This window comes from Quercus lobata, chromosome 5, assembly GCF_001633185.2.
Source record: "Quercus lobata isolate SW786 chromosome 5, ValleyOak3.0 Primary Assembly, whole genome shotgun sequence".
Classification (NCBI taxonomy): Eukaryota; Viridiplantae; Streptophyta; class Magnoliopsida; order Fagales; family Fagaceae; genus Quercus; species Quercus lobata.
Window position 1 is genome coordinate 52,952,943 of NC_044908.1, and position 14,281 is coordinate 52,967,223.

The following is a 14,281-nucleotide window of genomic DNA, read 5'->3' on the forward strand; positions in this document are numbered from 1 at the left end:
TTGTAAGGAAAGAAAGAACAATTCCATGATGTTAATGGCTTGATGGTGAAGTACTGAAGTACTTAATGACAATGAGTACAAGAAAGATGGTTTGAAGCATTTATAGTGCTCCGTTTGCTTCAATAAAAAAACTTATCTAAAAGATAGGATTTCGGATTTTTCTGTTTTTGGTAATATTAGGAAAACAAAAAAAAAAATTTAATCACAGGAAAGCTATTTCTTGACATTCTTTATTTAGTTTGGTGTGAGATGAAGTTTTTTTTTTTTTTTTTTTTTTTTTGATACAAGGTAGAATTCTACTCTAGCCTAATCTAAGTGTATATGTGTGTGAAGCTCCCTCCTGGAGACTTGAACTCCGACCTTTACCTCCCATAGTCCACAAAGCACTTATACTTGTGGAGTGACCATCGCACCAAGGGTGTGTAGTGATGGTGTGAGATGAAATTGTTTTCTTACATGTTTGCTTCAATAAAAAAAACTTATCTAAAGATAGGATTTCAGATTTTTCTGTTTTTGGTAATATTAGGAAAAAAAAAAAAATTTAATCACAAGAAATCTATTTCTTGACATTCTTTATTTAGTTTGGTGTGAGATGAAGTTGTTTTCTCACACCAAACCAAGTAAGTTTTCTCATACCAAACCAAATAAGGAAAGTTAAAAGATACTTCCCCCATCATGGATGGAGCTATACATGGACTAGGTGGGGAATGGCCCTCCCTAAATTTTTTTTAAAAAAAAAAAATATTACTATATTAATAGGTACTAATTTTAGCAATTTTGTTCAATAAAATTACACTTTGCCTCCCTTAATAATGCCATCAATTCTTTTGAGAGTAATATTATAACTACAAACGTTTTTACAAACTATTGAGATAACAAATTCTTATTGGTTCGTACACTTACATCATGTTTTTACTTATTAATAGTTACTCACCACATTATCAATTTGTAAAATTTTTTGTAGTTTTAACATTTTTCACCTTTTAAAGGCAATAAAAAATTAATAGATTAAATCTAAAAAAAAATATACAAGTCCAAAAAAATTAGACCAACAACAAAAATTACCAATAATAAAACTAAAAAAATTAAACCCAATCAATCTATTTTATCCAAAACAAACAACTTGGCCATTTAAAAAATTTTAAACAAAAATCTTTTGTAGTAAAGTAATAGAGTCAAAGGTCGGAGCCACCACATACAACTAGTAGTAGAGTTGCCTCCCTAAATCCAAGTCCTAGCTCTATCCCTACCTCCCATCTCAAATTATTGGTTCTGTTTAGAAAACCCAACTTTTTTATGAGAACATCATTTATGTCTTATCTCTTAATTTAAAAAAAAAAAATGAAAGTTTTTAAAATTACCCTTCAACAAAGTTCTCAAAACACTGTATTGTTTAAAGTGCTTTTGTTTGGTAGGGGCATCATAGGAAACTCTGTAAATTAATAGCTATTAATTTTAGAAATAAGGCAAAATTTTGGGGCAATCCAAAATAGAATACAAGACAAACAGTTTAGAATGGAGAGAGTAGTTTTATAATTCATTTTAAGGTTTCTATCAAAGATCTATTAAAAAATCTAAAAAAATACTTTATGAAAAATTATTCATGCTTCCAAAAATGTTGATGTCAAGACAAACGAAGCATAAAGAAAGGGTCCGGCCCATTGAAAAACTCTCCAATACCTTCCATTTTAAAACAAATTTAAGACACATAGAAAGTATTAAATCTATTTGTCAAGAAAGAGACCGGCCCAAATCCAATCCTTTCTTGCCCACAATTACCCAAAACAAAAAGACCCCTAATATTCTCTGTTTCCCGCCCAAACAGCCTTAGTAAAGACAAAATTTATCCTATTAAATCTTATTTCATTTCGTTCTAATTTTTTTTTTTAATCCAACCTCAAGAACATTTTTTAGCCACTAAAACCTACAATAACATGATCTGACTGGAAATCCAAGGTTCCATAAGGAATCGAAGAGGTGCTTCATCAGTACGTTGTTCTTTCCCACCGTTCTAATTTTGTGTGTGTGTGTTTATTTTATTTTATTTTTTTTTAAGTTTAATATCCAAGAAAATCATGGGTTTCTTATTTGATTCGGAATTTATTTTCCCTTTTGATTCACTGTTATCTCAGTTCTCTGTTCGATTTAAAATGCCCAAAATTAGTACTCTATTTGCATTGATTTTAATATTGTTATTATATTGCAAAAGCCAAAAGTCTTCTTAATTGAGATTTTTCCAAACTCACTCCAACAAATCTTTATCAACTTCGGGAAAAATTATGGTAAACAATGTTCTTATTATCATTTTTTATTTTATTTTTTATAGAACAATGTTCTTATTTAAATGTACAAAATTTAGCATTAAGAATTAAGATAGGATTATATGAGTCAATGAAAAGATAAATAATTTTTTTAGAACAATGTTCTCTCTTTTAGAACAATGTTCTCTCTTTTAGAACAATGTTCTCTCTCTCTCTCTCTCTCTCTCTCTCTCTCTCTCTCTCTCTCTCTCTCTCTCTAACATAGTTCTCTGATTAGATTTTTTTCCCCTCACTTATTGGTCAATAGCTCTAACTTGCAAAGGAAAGTAGATTTGTAGCGATAATTATTTCATTCCTCTCTACCAAAATCCCAATTCTTTGCTTTGAATTTCAAGTTTTATTTTATTTTTTCTCTAAGAAATTTTCGGTTTGATGGATTTCAGGCATAAATTACTTCTTTTTTGCACATAAAAGTGCAAAAAAATAAAAAAAAAAATAAATAAAAGAAGAAGAAAGAATGAATGAAGTAAAAGCCAAAAATTTTAAGCATAGTGCCGATGTAGCTCTAAATTGCTTTTATATAGGACAATCTTTATAGCAAATTAATAATATTGTTATATAATGAATAATGATTATTTAGGGGAATTGCATTTGTTGGCTGATACATTATGCAGTGATGATATATTATGCAGATACATTATATAAATACATAATTTATAGTAATATTGAAAACTTGTGGTTGACCATAGTAAACAATTAGTGTATCAACAAAAAGAGTAGATAATTAAAAGTTATTATTATTTGTACTTATTGAAGATATATTTCCCTATCAATTTTATATATATAAACAAATGGTTGATATATATATATATATATATATATAGATTTGAGTGTGTGCGTGTGTTACTATCCATATATTTGCACAGATGAGTGTTAGAGATTATGAAAATTTGACAATTAATTTTGATTGTATCTATTTTCAAAATTTTAGTATGAAAACCAAATTAATTCTTGGTTTTTATTTTTATTTTTATTATTTATATTGATTACATTAGTTTTTTTTTTTTTTTGAGAAGGATATTGATTACATTAGTTGGTTTACATAATACACATGTTTTAAATTATATAAGAAATATAAAAAAAAAAAAAATTGCATACCAAACACCAAAAAACATTTTCAAACTCATTTTTAAGGTCGTTACCAAATACCAAAAAATGAGATAATTTTCTAAAAAAATGCTCATTGGAAAATAAACCATTTTAAAAAAACATTAATACTGAAACAAACAGAACGTTTATAAATCTTTTGTTATTGCCAACATTCTTTTATTGCTGACAATGTTCTTCTAGGAATGGGGGTGTCAGGTTCCATCCTATATTTTATGATTGAATACATGAAGTTACATATAAGGGGTCCGAAAAATAAAAATGAATTCAATCTTAAACCTAGAACTTCATTGATCCAGTGTCTTTTCAAAATCATGAATAACAGGCACCAGGTAAAGTGGTAACTTCTTATAAATGGTAAGGCCAATACCCTCTTCCACGCTTACATCTTCTCTCTTCATCCCGTTAGGCAGTTTCCAATCAAAACGGTACAATAGGTTTGCCAATGTAACCATAACTACAGTGGATGCCATATTAATGCCCGGACACATCCTCCTGCCAGACCCAAATGGTAGGAGTTCAAAATTTTGACCCCTAAAATCAATGACATTGTCCTCAAACCTCTCAGGATAAAACTCATTTGGATTCTTCCAAGTGTCTGGGTCTCTCCCAATAGCATAAACATTAATCATAATTCTTGTTTTTGGGTTAATATCATAACCACCGATCTTAAAATGTGAAATTGACTCAAGAGGAATCAAAAGTGCCAGTGGAGGGTGCAACCTAAAAGTCTCCTTCAGCACCATTTTTAGGTATTGAAGATTTTCTAACTCACTTTCATCCACATACGGTTTCGTTCCTATAAAATCTTGTGCTCTCACTCTAAATAGAAATGAATCTTTTATTGATAAAAGAGTGAAATGAAAGCAATAAAGTATATACTAGCTCTGACCCTATATTTATATACAGAGACTAAAGTAACCAAAGAAAACTATTAAAAAACTAACTCCCTAAAAGAGGGGAAAGTCTGTTGCAATTGCATTCCAGCTCATGCACACATGTCCAATCACCTTCTCAACATCCTTGCATACGTGGCATCATCTACTGCATTGAGTACAACACTTGATCATAGTGAGGCATTACTTCAATCATAGCCATAGCAGCCGTTTGATCAATGTCTTTGTCACCTTGAAGTTGTGAGCTGATCTGATTAACAAAATGGACTTCTCCTTGATGCAAGGAAGCATCCTGCTGTGCTGTTTTAACAGTTCCAATATAGCTTCTGATTTCCGCCTGGACTTTTTTCATTACTCTTGGATTCCTAATAAGCTCTGTCATCGCCCATGTAATTGTAATAGTACTTGTGCCTACTCCACCGAGAACGATGTCCTACATATACACACATGAAAACAGAAAATTCTAAATTAGCTTCTCGCGTGGAACATGCAACTTGTGTGTACACTTTGGGAAATGAAAATAATAAGCTAGAAAGTTACTAAGCTTTTGGAATCGTAGGTGATGTAGACAAACGGTTTAATTTTTTGTGTTTTATTACCCCCAATTATGTTTATGTTTTTATTTATTTATTTATTTTATATATATTTATTATGAGAAACAAACTAACTGTTAAACACACACACACATTGTTTAACCCAAAGTACCATTATAAAAAGGCCTAACTCCTGTAAGTTCACATACACTCGTAGATGTTTACTCAAAAGCAAACATTTGGAACAGACTAGCACTAAACTAGTTTTGAGAGAAAATGTTTCTCTCCAAACAAGTTTTGGTGAGAAACTTTTCAAACTCTTTCTATGTTTTTTTTTATTGGATGTGAATTTAATAATCTAACCTTTGGATTGCGTGTTCTTATTATATTCTTCATGCTTGTAAACTTTCAAGAAGATCAAAGAGCAATAACTATATCATCAATAGAATGTTTAAATTTCAAGTTTGTGTAATCTAAAATTATGCATAAAATATAAATTTATTGATCGAATAGTAAATAATATCTTATTTAAAAAAAAAAAAATTGAACTTTCTCAAAAAAAAAAAAAAAAAATTGAAACATGTGTTAAGAACATAAAAAACATGTAATCCAACAGTTAGATTTTCAAAATTCATATATATTGAAAAGATGTAAGAGAAGCTTGAAGGGTTCATCTTCAAATTTGTTTGGAGAAAAACCTTTTTCTTCGTGGAAGTCCATTAATGCTAACATAACATCAAGATTTGCCACCTATTTTTCACTAAACCAAATTATAAAATTAATTAAGGTAGATTATATAATATTAATAATTATTATTTTAACTTTTAAGTTGTTTTAGCTCTTCGGTTATTAGATTACTGTGTATAATATCTCATTTCTATAAATCCCTATAAAAAAAATTATGGGAATTTTAGAATGTACTAGCATAATAAGTGTAGCCACTTATATTTGCTTGTATTGTTGTTAAAAATAAAAATTCATGCAAGTTAATTATGTGGTTCATGTTAGAATTAGAATGCCAATCCGATGCTAAATCAGCAATCAGGTTTGGATCTTGACAAACATGCATTTTGAAATGTGAAATAAACTCTAACCTTATAAATCTCACTCTCACTTTGAGGGATTGAATTTCATGTCTTTACCATTGGAAAGAGGTCATGTTTAAAATACAACTCGAATGTTCATTGTAGTACACATTTTTTTAAGTGTACTGTAGTACCTAATTTTAATTATTAATATATTATTATTGAATATTTATCAAATAAGATAATACTCTATGTTAACAATTTAGATTAGATAGGTATGACACACACAAAAAAGTGTGTATCGTTTTTCTCAAAATAAGATTTATGAAAATTTAAAAACCCTTTTAAGTGGCCTAAATCCTATTTAATGTTTTGTTGATGATAGCATTCCATAAAAGGAAAAAAAAAAAAAAAAAAGTGGGAAACAAGAGCCATGGCTTACCATGAGAACTGCTTTGATGTGTTCTTTTGTGGGATTAAATTGAGCTTTTTCATCATTTGACAAGCTTAGCATAACATCAATAACGTCCTGCTCTGACTTCTGCTTGGTTGGTTCTAGATGTTCCTCGATCAACATTTCAAAAAAAGAATCAAATCTACGATGGCAATACTCAATTCGTCGTGGAAGTCCAGTTAATGCATCCACCACCCCCCCAAACCATGGAATAATGTTCGAGGTCGCAACCGTGCCAAATAGTTCCATGGATTCTTGAACGAAGGCTTTAAATTTACTTCCCTCAATATCATCGTAGTTTTTATTGAATGCTATTTGACAAATAACTGAGTATGTCAAAGAGAGTGCCTTCTAGCTGAGGTCAATTGGATTTGGCGAAGCCTGAGTGATATAGTTAATCAATTCAGCAATCTGGGCTTTCCTTTTGTACTCAAAGGATTACACCCTGGCTTTAGAGAGAAGCTCCATCCTAAAAATCTTTTGCATGTTTTTCCAAGAATCATTGTAGGGACAAAATGCCAGGGTTAAGTAATTGTAAGTGAGCTTCTCTTGGGCAACTGAGAGAGGCCTGGTGCAACATTCAATGTCATGGGTTTTTAACAACTCTTTGGCCATTTGTGAAGATGAGATGACAAGAGTTGGGATTAGGCCGAGTTGTAGGAACTTGGCAGGGCCATAAATTTGAGACAGTTTCCATAGGGATTTATGGTTGAGCTTCCCAACTTGATGGAGGTTGCCAATGATGGGAAGCTTCGGAGGGCCTGGGGGAAGGTTGGTTGCTTTCTTGCCTTTTCTTTGTTTTAGAAGCAGTAACAAAGAGAGGATGGGAAAGAGTACAAGAAAGATGGTTGGAAGCCATTGTGAGGAAAGAAAGAACAATTCCATGATGTTTATGTCTTGATGGGGTGAAGTACAGAAGACCATAATTCCTTTATATATATATATATATATATATATATATTGTATTTTCCTGTTTTTGGTCGTATTAGTGGAAAACAAATCAAAGTAAATCTGTCTCTTGATTTTCCTTATTTAGGTTGTATCTAGTAGAGTGGATTTTAGAAAGAATTTTTGGAGGGTGGTTAGTTGGGAGGTGGAGAGGGGAAAATAATGGTGGGGTCCAGGTATTTTTTTTCTCAACCCACCAAAAAATTCTTTCTCTAAAATGTGGAGAAAACTTGAGGAGAGAAAATCTGATCGTTAATGACAAAAATGCTCATGTACAAGTTGCACATGGGCCTATACTTTGCTCTTTTTATTTTTATTTTTCAATTCCAGTTATGGAAAATGTTTGTTTTTTATGCACATGGGCCTATACTTTGCTCTTTTTATTTTTATTTTTCAATTCCAGTTATAGTAAATGTTTGTTTTTTATTATCATTCTTTTTTTTTTTTCTTTTGTTTTCCACTGAATGTTGCCTCTTCCTTATTCTTCTTTTCATTTTTTTTGGTTTAGACGTAATTTTTTGTTTCAGGATGTGATTTTTATTTTTTTTAATAAATGTGGGTGATTGTATTTTTTTGGTTGTTTGTCACATTTTTGTTTTAATTGAGCATCATTTTTAATAAGGGTATATGAGTAAATTTATATAAATTCACTTTTTTAATCCCTCCACTTTTTGACTCTCAATCAAACAAAAAGGAGGGTAGAAAAGATTTTAATTTCCGTCCTACTTTTCTATCTTTCCATCATTTTCTATCCTCCTACTTTCTCACCTCTCCAATCAAGCGGATCCTTAGTTTAGCATGAGATAAAGTTGTCCTCCTATAGTTTTTTGCTTCTTTTTTTTTTTTTTTTTTAATTTTTAATTTTTGGTGTTTGGTAGCATAAGAAAAAGGATTAAAGGAAAATTATTTCTTGACTTCCCTTTTTTAGCTTTTCATGAGATAGAGTTGTTTTCCATTTTTGAAAAACTTTATTCCACATCATGGAAAACAAGGGAAGTCAAATGTACATAGAGTTGTTTTCAACTTCTAAAAAACTCTATCTTGTATAGTGGAAAAGAACCTTGTCCCACTCTAAGGATTCAAGCTAAATAAAGGAAGTCAAATGTAAATAGAGTTGCTTTCAAAAGTGGAAAATAATTCTATTTCAAGCTAACCTAAATAAGGAGAGTCAGACGATAGATTTCCAGCTAATTTTAAGGTTACTACCAAAGATAAAATGAGATGGTTTTCTAAAAAACACTTTTTAGAAAATGATTCATTTTCCGAAAAATGCTAATGTCAAAACAAAAAGAAATAAAAAACTCTTTTTTTATTATTTTTTTATGAGAAACTTGTAACTCTATTAAAAAAAAAAAAAAAAGAAGATAAATTTAGTACATCATGAGAAATGAAAAACTCTTTGGTGGCAATTTAAGCGTTTGATAAATTACAATGAATAATATTTTTATACTTTAAGTTTTTGAAATATAAACAATAAATTATAAAGAATTCTCTTAAAATCTTAAAATTTCATATTTTCCTTATAAAGTTTTTAGGAATTTAAATATTTCTCTTTTTGGTAGGATATAAGGTTCTAACATTTTTTCCGTAAAGATCTTTTTTTAGGACTCACTAAATGTAGAGCCGGCTAGAGAGTTTGTGTCCATATAAAGAAATATTATCAAAATTGATCAATATAGTTATTAAATGGGTTTGGCTTACCTCTTGTTGGAATATTTTAATATTCATTAATTAAAATAAATGACTATGTAAATGTAAAGATGTGGGAGTTAATATGAAAAATAAGGAGTTAGTGAAAATGTTTAATCCCACATTAAAAAAGAGAGGACTATTTTATTCATTTTAATTGTGATGAATAATGAGCTAATTATGAATTGACTCAGATGATGGGCTACATAAGTGCGCAAGGAGGAGGTGAAGTGAGGATGTGTCAAAAATGGAAATGAATCAGCCTCTTGGATCCTCCTACTTGACAGTTGTTGTATCCTACAAGTTAGAGAAGGTTTGCACCAATTTCAAGGTTTAGCTAACCAAGAGCTTCAATCTCCTTAAAGAGAGCAAGTGCCGCACCTTGGTCCAAATAGTTTAATTATTAATATAATTATAGTGTTGTAAAGACTCTTTTGTTAGTTGGGATGAAAATATTAAGTGTTTTTATTTGGTAAAAAGAGTTGAAAAATAAATAGAAAAGAATGTCAATTTAACACCACCAGTATAGTATATTATATGTTAAATTAATAATTTGTTCCTTCAAGTATTGGCTTAATGTGAATTTTGTGCCTCAACTATTAATTATATCAATTTAATTTCTGAACAATTTGATTCACAAAAAAAATATTAAAAAAATATAAAAAAATTCGCGAACAATTTAATGTGTTAATTTTATCCCTCACCCTTTCAGAATCAAGTCAATTTCTTCTTTCAATCTTCTCCTCATTTAAACTTTAATGAAATTAGCTACAGTGACAAATGGAAGAGGTCTTAAAAAGGTTATTATGGAAAATGTAAAAATTTTAAAATCAAAGAATTTCAACAACATATTCTTGTTAAAATTTAAATGGAAAGGGGAGTTAAAGGATGATGAAATTGATTTGAATTTGAAAGTTAAGGGACTAAATTGACACAATAAATAGTTAAGGGGCCAAATTGAATTTTAACAAATAGTTGAGGGTCCAAATTAATAATTTAATCCATATTGTAGATAGAAATTCTCATTTTATGATTTCATGTACAAATACATGATCATTGATGAGCACGGTGCTAATGTGGCACCTCAAAGTATAGTGATAAAATGGCACCTTGGCTTTGTTTTGCAGGCAGCGTGGTAATAATTAAATGATAGCTCATTGTGAGTGCACTATCTCGCACTAACGTGGTTCTTGCCCCCTATATTATGTACGCCTCAATTAAATGGTCAGTTAAATGGACCAAAGGTGGAGATTTTAGATTCATAACCCGGTTTGGGTTCAGAAACAACATTGAGTCTTTTGGGTCACTTACATGCATAGATTTACATATCAGATTTTTGGTTCAGAGTTAGGAAATGGCTTAGCAATGTGTTAGGTAGCCAAGACATCTCGGCTTCTGGAGCAACTTCCATTATGTGTTGATAGGTCATATTTAAATAAAGAAGTTATTAAAAAAGCCCGAGTCCTAAACCTAATCATACATTATGAACTAAGACCATTCGCATCCGGGATGTAAAAAAACATCTATTTTACACTCCCAAAACCTACCTTATCTATTTTACCATCCCATTTTACAACACACCTAACATCTCAGTTTCTGTTTTTACATACAACTCATTAAAATAATATAAATTACACCATCAAATAAAATAAACAACTCACTTCTCTCTCTTCTCTCCCATCTCTCTTCCTTTCTTCCTCTCTTCCCTTCTCTCTCTCCATTAGATCAACATAGCCTGTAATCACCACCAAATCTAACAAACCCACCACCACCTACCACAGAAACTCAATCCAACTACCAAAAGCCAGCTATCACCATCAACATTGAAACACCACGAAACCAAAAAAACAAAAAAACCACCCAACTAAACCAACCCTCGAACCACAATCTATCACCACCACCAAAATAAACCTAGTTCTTATGAGTCGATTATCAATGATTCGAGACCAAGTAAGTTGTGTAAAATCCTTTTTAGAAGCAATGGTGGGTTACCTACAAGGGATTTATCCTTATGAGAAACATTTCATGAAGATTACCAAAAATAAACTTATATTCAATTCCTAGTTAACCATGTTGCTAGAATGAGAATTCAAAGTTTAGAAAAGACCTAAGAAGATAAGACTCAAAAGGATGAAACTTGAAAATACAACAAAGAAGAAACTAAAAGATGCAAATTTTAACAATATATGAGCTTAATGCCCCTAGACAAAACCAAGCATGGGCCTAAGGCCCCAAGATGAGACAAAGATGAGCCTAAGGCCCAAGACACAATGAAGGATGGGCCTAAAGCTCCTAGACAAAATAAGGATGACCCTAAAGTTCTAGACACTACAAAGATGGGCTTAATGCCCCTAGAGGAGACAAAGATTGACCTAAGGCCCAAGACAACACAAGGATGAGCTTAATGCCCCTAGATAAGACAAGGAAGTGCCTAAAGCCCAAGACAACACAAGAATGAGCTTAATGCCCCTAGACATGACAACAAAATGAACTACTAGAATAGGTCAACTTTTGAAAAAAAAAATTATTAATAAAAAACTCAAAATATTTTTTTTTTAAAGAAACTCTTTCTTGAAAACTCAATTAAAAAAAAAAAAAACATTATTTACAAAGAAACTCACTTAAAAAAAACTTCTTAAATATACACACACATATATAAAGACCTCACTAAAAACTCACACTTAAAAAAAAAAAATGTATTTTGATTTTTTTGAAAACTTCACACTTTTTTTCTTGAAAATTTTTATTTAAAAAAAGGAACTTGAAAAACTTGAAATATAAACATTTGATTAATGACTTAGTTACTGATCTTTGATCTTTTAGAAATTTTGCAAGTATGAAAAATATAAGAAGAAAATGTAACCTAATGGTGAATTTGGAAAAATTCACATTTAATAAAAAGATATCGAGTGAAGTTAGAGTCATTGGCTACAACCAAGTTTGGATCAAATAATAAATAATATCAGATTGACACAACACTACAAAAAAACAGGGCTATCCTAACGTTTTCAAAACCGTTGGGACAACCCCAGAAAGCGTTGGGATAGGGTCAAAATTCCTATCCCGGCGTTTTTTTTCCCGGCGCTTCAAACCGCCGCACAGTGAATGTCGGTATAGGGTTGCCGGACCTGTACCAACGCTTTTCAAAAGCGCTGGGAAAGGCATACACCCTATACTAGCGCTTTTGAAAGCGCTGGTATAGTCCTTTTAAATTCTATTCATTCAAGACCTATACCAGCGCTTTTGAAAGCACTGGAATAGGTACTGCCTATGCAACAAAAACAAAAAAAAAAAAAAAAAAAAAAAATGTAAATACATAAAGTTTACAATTGTCAAGGAGATCCAATACAAGCAACCATTAATAGGTGTTCAAGCACCCATACCATCAATGTTCAACTAAACCTCATAATTAAAAGGGCCTACTTATCCAGCAAAACTTTAGTTTACCATCAGCTCAACATCTTAATTCTTTCAACAATAGCACCTTAAATTAAGAGATAAAAAAAATTAAAAAAAAAAAAAAGATAGAAAATATGGAAAAAGAAATGAAGTGTACAATTATAAACATCCACCTGTTGGGCAAACAATATGAAAAGAAATCAAGAAACAGCCACCCCCCCCCCCCTCGCGCGGATCCACCCCCAAAAAAAAGGCCTCTCTCAAAAATTATGCCATTAAGCATATATTTTCTGAACTTACTATTTTCCTAAAATTAATTTACAATCCAAAATTTTTTTTCACATTCTTTGAAATTTCACAAAAAGCCATCAACTATCCAAATTTCTGAACTTACAGGCAGGGGTCATTGTTATGACATGTATAGCAGGAGCAGTTCTAAATATCTATAATCCTATTAGGAGGCTATTTGATGGCACAGTTTGTCACTAGTTGCCTTGAGATAGTATACTATCAACTTTTGATTACGTATGGATTCATTTCAACCTCTTATATGGAAAGCAAATTCAAAAGAAATGGACCAAGTGAAATTGCCTTTTTGCCACTTCCATAGATCCTCCAATGAATTTATTATTATTTTCATAACCAGCCTAGTCATGGTTGTTTATTTATTTTATTTTTTTGTTGATAAAAAGTTGTTTATTTAAAAAAGAATAAACAAATAAAGGTAAGAACTCATGCCAAATGAAAATGACCCTAGTAAACACACACAAAATTTGGAGAATTAATTACCCTCTTATAGTCTTCTCATTATTCCACCAATGCCCAGTGTTTAAGACCAACACATCTGCATCTCTCCACTTCACAGAGTTCCAATCCATTTTATCCAACTTCAAGGTTGTCTTCACCTTTTGTGGAGCTCTTGCAGGGGGGCGGCTTTGCAATACAAGAAATGGAGACCTGTAGTACTCCACCATGCAATGAAATTCATCCCTCCAAGTAATTTTTGCTCAATAATAGCACAAACAGCTTAGTAAAGTCATTAATCTGGAACCCGTTCTATATCAAATACCACACAAGACTCTTAACTACAACCAATTGGACCTTATAAATGAAAATTTCTAGGTATATTCAACTTTTGCCATGTGAATAGGGTTGTTAATGATACACCTACTTCTATAGCATATACTACCAAATTATAGAGCTAAACTAATGCTTTAGCTATTAATTATTTTTGGCAGAAAATTCACTACACAAAAATGACAAATTGATAAATGCATCAATGACTATTCAATACTAACTGATAAATGCATTTTCATAATTTTCAAACAATCCTTAATTTACAAAAATCTAAATAGAACACAATAAATTATGAAGTTAACATCAGAAAACAATTATTGATAATCAATGTTACTCGAAAGTCAAAGCACAATTATTCCAAATGAAACTATACTACAATAAATAATATTGTGGGCCATATAAAAAACGTAACAAGTTCTTACTTTACCTAAAATATAGGTCATATAGGCCGGAAAATTAATAAAATTCGTGATGGATCACATAATCAGATAGTAAATAATAATTAAAAAAAATCAACATTAAAGAGTTTCCATCATTACTAGCATGTTTATGATATATTATCATGCCATTGTATGTACTATGAACATATTCACTCCAAATTCTATCCACTAATTAAAAATCCTTTTTTTATAGGTATGACTATCTTCAATCTAGTTTATAACAACATGTACTTAAAATTACATTGGATGAAACTCTACCATTTTTGTCCATTGCAAGAATATCCCATTTTGAAAGAAATTTAATTTTAAGGTGAAACTAAATAAGTTTGTCATTTTCATGGAACAGTAGAGTACTTTAGCTCGATAATCAGGTCCATTAGCCATGGACACTA

General features: G+C 30.9%; 1 pseudogene; it reads right to left on the reverse strand.

Annotated features, from left to right (window-relative positions):
• Positions 1-3,715: 3,715 nt before the first annotated feature.
• LOC115990675 lies at positions 3,716-7,221 on the reverse strand (annotated as a pseudogene).
• Between the last annotated feature and the right edge of the window lie 7,060 nt (positions 7,222-14,281).